Source organism: Giraffa tippelskirchi, chromosome 10 (assembly GCF_054371585.1).
Source record: "Giraffa tippelskirchi isolate mGirTip1 chromosome 10, T2T-mGirTip1v1.2.pri, whole genome shotgun sequence".
In the NCBI taxonomy this organism is placed as follows: domain Eukaryota; kingdom Metazoa; phylum Chordata; class Mammalia; order Artiodactyla; family Giraffidae; genus Giraffa; species Giraffa tippelskirchi.
Genome location: NC_137284.1, coordinates 30,995,060 through 31,002,293, shown reverse-complemented (window position 1 = coordinate 31,002,293; position 7,234 = coordinate 30,995,060). Strand labels below are relative to the sequence as shown.

At 45.5% G+C, this 7,234-nt stretch overlaps 1 protein-coding gene across 1 annotated transcript in view; it reads left to right on the top strand.

The window, feature by feature from the left end:
* Positions 1–7,234, top strand: part of TENM4 (teneurin transmembrane protein 4) — an 848,025-nt gene that overhangs the window by 92,047 nt on the left and 748,744 nt on the right. The window lies entirely within an intron of this gene.

The window sequence follows — 7,234 nt, the reverse complement described above, 5'->3', positions numbered from 1 at the left end:
CAGTAAAATATACCAGGGCTGTGCTCCAAGAACCAATGTGCTCAATCCAGCAGGGTTAGATTACTAACACTTTAGAACCCTCCCTGGGGAACGTTGTTTGTATAAGACAATGGGTCACACAAGGAAATCGGCCTAATAGTAATGGTTAAAGCTCCTTGATTGTTAAGGATGTGCTGACACTTTACTTCTGTTATTTTATTGAATATCCTAGCACTCTAATAGGATTTTATTACCCTTCTCTTACTTGGAAGAGAACAAGTTTGGAGATGCTGAGATTCACCTAGGGTCACAGACTTATGAAATAGTAGAGGAGGGCTTGAACCCAGGTCTGCCTGGCTTCTAAATCTGTGCTTTTAATCTTTGCACTGTTCTGTCTCCCACAGACTCCAAAAATATGGAAAAACTGCCCCAGACGTTTCTTTGTTTGGTGCTCACGGTTTCCCAGGGATTGGATGTCAGAAAGTGTGGGAACTTGTTCTGGAAATGAACACCTTGCCTAGAAAAGCATCAGTCTTCCAAGTAAAGTGCTTTGTGCGTCGTAAAACCTTCAATTTTGCTCCATTATATTTTGGGTCCATGAGGGATAGATTGCAGTTCATGTCTTCCTGCTGATTAGAGCATCCTATTTACGTGTATACGGTACCGATTAGATGGTGCGCTTTGCAGAATTAGCTCCCTGATGAACAGGTATTATTTCCCCCTCTGCTGACATGAAGCAGCTGTCTGCACTCATTGTGTTCAAGCCTCTGCACATAAAACTGGGTGTGGGGAAAAACAGTGCAAAACTCAGCAGTTACATGTCTTGCCTTCAAATTCAAAGCTGTGTAAGATCTGGCCCTACTGATTTGTGTCCTCTTTGCTGCTTCTTAGGTGAGTCTGGATAAGCCATTTAATTGGTCTTGGTTTCAGTTTTTTCACTTATGAAATGGGAATGATCCTTTTTCCTAAGAGGATGCAGGGATCTGGTGCAGAAGATCTCTTGAGGTACATCTGTTTTTATCCCAACTTCTGTGATTCTTTGAGTTTCTGAATATGTGCTAAGTACGGAGGAACTTAGTGTCTAGTTTTGAGACTTGACTTGTAAGTAAGCATCTCCCCAGTGTGTATGGTACAAGCTTTACTTCTCTGTGTGGTTAGATAGTGGTCCTGACATTGTTTATTGAATAGCCTGTTCTTTCCTCCACTTTCATTGAATTGTCACCTCCAGCATATATCACATCCCACATAGAGAAGGCCTCTGATCCTCTCCTGTTGACATATTTGTTTATCTCCTCATCTATTCTACACTACTGAAAGAGTATAGGTTGATATCTGGAGGAGCAACTGCCCCTTCTTTTTTTCCCCTTTGTTATTCTTTTCTTTGGCTGCACTGGGTCTTTGTTGCTGCACGTGGGTTTTCTCTAGTTGAGGCGAGCAGCAGCTACTCTCTAGTTGCTGTGCACTGGTTTCTAATTGCCATGGCTTCTCGTTGCAGAGCATGAGCTCTAGGCTCATTGTCTCAGTAGTTGTGTGTGGCTCATGGGCTGAGTTGCTTCACAGCCTGTGGATCTTCCCAGACCAGGAATCGAGCCCATGTCCCCTGAATTGGCAGGTGAATTCTTAACCACTGGACCGCCAGGGAAGTCCCTTCCCTTTTTTATTATTATTTTACAAAATAGTCTGTGTATTTATCAGCAGGAAATAGATGGCACATTCAAATGGGATGACTAAAGAGGGTTTAATGAATGGGCTATTTATGGAGGTTCGGGCAAGCACAAGGCTGGCTAGGTGATGATGAAGTTCCCAGCAGCTGGCAACAGTGGGGAGCTGTTACCGCCCTGGGCCCAGAGAGGGAGGGGAGGACCCAAGGACTGGAACTCAGAGGAAGTAGCTCCTTGGATGTGGATATGGAAGGGTTTGAAGGGATGATAGCATGACTTGGTTCAAGCTTAAAATATATCACTCTGACCTTGTGGTGGGTTTGGGAACTAGCCCAGCAGAGGCTTAATTAGGCAGAGGCTTAGTCAGGCAGAGGCTTGAGGCTTGGTGAAAATGAGCTCTCTAAACTCATAAACCTGATACAGGTGGCATTTTACTGCAATTAACCCAAGAAAGTAAAAGTGAAAGTCACTCAGTAGTGTCCGGCTCTTTGTGACCCCATGGACTGTAGCCACCAGGTTCCTCTGTCCGTGGGATTCTTCATACAAGCATACTGGTGTGGGTTGCCACTCCCTTCTCCAGGGGATCTTCGTGATCCAGGGATTGAACCCGGGTCTCCTGCATTGCAGGCAGACTCTTTACCACCTGAACCACCAGGGTATTAACAAATACAAAGGATCCCTCTATAGCTAAAAACATCAGATGAGTCTGTGAGATGTCATTGAGTTCAGCTTCTCAGGCTTCCCCAGACTCTGATGGTGGTGACACAGATATACGTCTCTCAGCTCTTAGGCCTCCACCTGTATTACTCCCAGGGTCTAATGTGATTGCCTTCAGCCTCATCTGAATCTGACATCTAGGTTCTGTAGTCAGGGTCCCCGGTGCCACCTTGCCACATTGTCACAGATTGTATGATATTTGTGAGGTCTCCTACATGCACAGTTGCATGCAGTTGTGTAATGTGACTAGGCTGTGGCATGCCTGGCGGTTTGGTCTGTTGGGGGTACTGGGCAGGGCAGGCCTGGTGAGGACTACCACTCAACAAGGGTGGTTGTCACCTTTCAGCAAGATGAGACTCAACAGGAGGAAGACGTCACGTGGGGATGGTTTTAGTTCATTTCAGGACATGGTGGAGTTGAGATTCCTACAATACATTCTGCAAGTAGGAGTGAGGGTTAGATTTAAGAAATTTCCCTTCTCACTTAAAGGTACCTCATAGATAATGAGAAGGTCTCATTGCTAGCCTGTTCATTCATAAAAGTGACCCTTAACATCTTAAGGGAACTGGGCCTTGAGATGGCTAAATATCTGACAGTACATCCAGTCACTCAAATCCCAAGCAGTGGTATTCAACTTGATCACTGGAATTGAAATTTGCTTTTATGGTTGAAGTGGTTTCTCCTGGCATGAATACCAACTTTTGGCTTTACTTCCTCCATTTTGAGAATGGGTAGTGGGGGAGCATAGTCCTGCATGCTCTTTGGTAATTCCTTTGACGACAAACTTGGCCCAAGACAGATTCCTACTCCAGCTGAAAGGGGAGAGGTTCTTTGTGTGGGCAGAATCAACGCACTGCTCTGAACTGGGAAAAGATGCCAATCTAACTTTTATATTTCATATACAGATTCTCTCTGACCTGTGACATCAGTTATTGCAATTTTAGGGGAAACATTTGCAAACTTACCTATTATACCAGGATTTTGTGAGATCAGTTTAACAAGGTATTCACTGTTATGTCCATCCCTGTATGAAGAACTGGGACTCAAGAATGGGAAAGTGTAATCTCTGCCCTCTTGGAGTCAACAAAGAAGTCAGACACATAAATGAATGATAATATAGCAGAATAAATACTATCGTTAAACCATACAAAGTACACTGGGGACCCATGGAGGCAGAGGTCGTGATTCTATATAATGAACAACCTGAATACTGGAGGGATGTGTTTGTGTTTGATGAAATTTAATGATAGAAGTAGAAGGAGGTAAAGTTATTTTTTAGATCTTCTCTCTTCTGCCTAGGTACCTACTCTCCTTTTCTCCATCCCCCCCACCTCCACCCCCAAACCCCCCAGGACCTCAGCATTTTCCATCAGACTTGTCCCATTGTACTTACATATATTTTGACTTTGTTTTGCTTTTATTATGGAAAATTTCAAACTTATGCAAAACTAGAAGCTCATATAATAACCCCTATGTACTTACCACCTAGCATCAGCGATTATCAATACCTGGCTTTTGGGTTACTCTGAGTCAAAGTCCATGACATCATGTTATTCCATCTATAAATACTTCAGTACATATCTCTAGGAAATTAGGATTCCCCCACCTTAAAAAAAAAAAACCCAGAAAACCTTGATCATGGGTAACTATTGCCAATAAATCTTGAGTAGCATCAGCAATCCAGTCAATATGCCAGGTTCCATGTTTGTCTTGGAAAGCTTCACAACCTGTTGTTTTTAATAATATATTTATTTTTATGTCAAAATATGCCTTTTTATTATTTTAAAAAAATGGTTTGTGAAAATGCATAATGTACAATGAAAGATAAGGCTTTTTTTTTTTTCATTTTTACTGTAGTATCATCAGTATCTAGCACAATGCCTCACCCATGGTATTTATTGAGAGAAAGGAGGAAAGGAGGCTTAGAGGAAATTAGGACAGAAAGTAGGAAGGAAGGAAGAGAGGAAATGAAGGGGAGGAAAGGAAAGGAAAGGAAGAAGGTATTTCCTACCCTCACTACCCACATCAATTTTTGAATGCAGCATCTTGCAAATGCATAATTTGGTAGTCCTCTGATCATACTGCATGTTCAATTATGTATTCTGTTTTTTGCATGTAGTGACCTAAACATTTTTCACAGGGCCCACGAGGGATTGACATACATCCTATCTTGAGAATCCCCAGCCCTGACAATAGCCCCATCTGGCCAGAGCTCCCCAAGGAGAGACCTTCATCTCACAGGCTGCCCAGGCCTGTAAACAAACATGCTATAGTGCTGACATTCACACAACGGGTGCTGTGCTGAAGTTCATTTTAGAAATATCTATTGTTTAATTCCTGAAATTGTCAGCCCCATGTTGGAGGAGGGAAGTTTGCTAAGTGGATGAAGACCTAATAATTCTAAGGCATCTTGGAGGATTCTTATCTAGCAGGACTGCAGCGATGATTATAGCCTAGATTTTACCAGAGCTCAGAAGCCTTTAGGATGGGAGTGCTGTAAAGAAGCGGTATTTCCCGGGTAGCCCTAGATCATGGCAAATCTGGCTCTGGGCATGGTAATTACTGTGTTAACATCAACAGGGAAACATTTCCATTCCATTTAGTCTGTTTCCATCTCTCAGCCTCATGCATAGTGGTACAGGAGCTATTTTGATGTTCCAGGAATCAAGTGTTCTTGTGGTGTGTCTTCCAGTGCTTGTTTACCTATAAACACACACCACCCTTGGACACATTCAACTCCGGTAATTGCTGGTAGAAGTGGGTGAGATAATTTAGGGTTTATCAACCCCAGGCATAAATTTGAGCCCCAGAAATGTCATCAGTTACATTCATTTCCTACTCTTTTTTTTTTTTTTTTACTTGGCAGGATGGGAGAACTTGATGTAGAGTAATTGTTTATTGAGGAATAACTTAATACCTGCTGTACCATGGACAGCATTTGTGATGATGCTGTATCAGTCGTCACTTGGCTGTTTAAAATGTCCTCCTTAGACATGCCACAGGAACTGCCAAGACAGTGGGTTACCATCAGGGTGGTCAAAGCAAGAGTGATTGAGTCAACTCTTCACAAAAACACATCTGCAAAACCCTGAGTCCTCATGTTACTTCAGGTCCATGTGCTCAATGCACAGTGAGGCCGAACAATACCAAAACATCAGAGTTGGGAGCAGAGCAAGGTTCATTGCAGGACCCTGCAAGAAGACAGGTGACTCATGCTTTAAAAACCCTGAACTCCGCAACAGCTTTCAGCAACGCCCTTTTATAGGAAAGATGAGAGAGGGGCGTGGTTAGTGGTTGCAAATGTCTTGGTGTCAGAGCTTTTGTTCTAGAGGTCAGATCACGGTCAGGTAACCATGTTCCTGTGAACCTCCACCAAAACAAATGCGATCTGTTCTGACAAGAAAGGGCAAGGTCCCAAGGCTAAACATTCACCCTCCAAGGTCCAGGCCCTGGCTAAGGGGAGGGTGTCCCACATGGCCTGTTGGCCTGCTCGGGAGGGTTCGTCCAGCACCTAGGCTGGGTCCTTCTGCTAGTACCAGACCTGGCCGAGGGGCAGATCTCAGCTGGCAGCACCCTCAGGGCCAGGTCTTCAGACCCTGCTCAGCCTTCATCGCTGAGGGAGCCAGGTGCCCAGGATCCAGCCAGCCCCCAGGCTCCTGAGGCTGCCGTGTGGATCCCATAGACTGTGACCCACGGAGGTGGGGCTGGGGGGAGGTTTGCTGCTGCTTCACGGCCTATGCCTGGCCTATGGGTGGCTGTGGCAAGGACCCTGGAGCCCTGCAGGACACAGTCCTCAGCCTGTCTCCTGGTCCTCCAGCTCATCTGCTGGGTTGAGCCTGGAGGACCTGGGAGAAGGCTGCGATCTCCCCTTCAGCACAGTCTCTGTGGTGGGGACCAGTGCAGGAAGGATGGTTGGTGGAGCGAGACCTGCCTGCACTCGGAGTCTCGTGATAACTGTCTCTGCCCCTCACTAAGGATTATGACCTGCCCACCCCGCCAGTGTCATACTCCTAGATGGTTGAGCTGGGACTCAAGGTGGAGTGGAGGACATCTCCAGGTGATATTTTGGATGGCTCCACCAATGCCCTGAGGGCTTCCCTTGTAGCTCAGTTGGTTAAGAATCTACCTGCAACGCAGGAGATGCAGGTTTGAGTCCTGGGTCAGGAAGATTCCCCTGGAGGAGGGCATGGCAATCCACTCCAGTATTATTGCCTGGAGAATCCTATGGAGAGATGAGCCTGGCAGGCTACAGTCCATGGGGTTGCAAGAGTCGGACACAACTTCGTGGCTAAACCACCACCTATGCCCTGGGGACTGATGGAGGTTGCCTTCCTCACCCTCCATCTTTATCAACAAGGCCATCTCTAAAGCAAGCTGATGTCAGAGCTGGCCATGAACAGAGGGAGAAACATCCTGACCCGAATCTGCAACACGTGCGCCTTCAGAGATACTTTAAGAGAGCATGCAGCATTTAAGAGCGTGCCGTTTCTTTGGAAACTTCTAGGTAAGAGACTATAACCCTTAGCCAAGGCATATGTTAGCTACTGCCTTGTTTAGTGAGTGGTGAAAGCCACTCAGTTGTGTCTGACAGTTTGCAACCACATGAACTGTGGCCCATCAGGCTTCCTCTGTTCATGGAATAAATACTCCAGGCAAGAATACTGGAGTGGGAAGCCATTTCCTTCTCCAGGGGATCTTCCAGACCTAGGGATTGAACGTGGGTCTCCTGCATTACAGGCAAACTCTTTACCATCTGAGCCACCAGGCTTCCCTAACTAATGTTAGTCACTGTTTTCTTTAGTGGGATCTTTTGAAAAGGGCTTCCCCCTGGTCACTTGATGAAACTGCTCCCAACGTGTGTAACCGGCATCCCATGT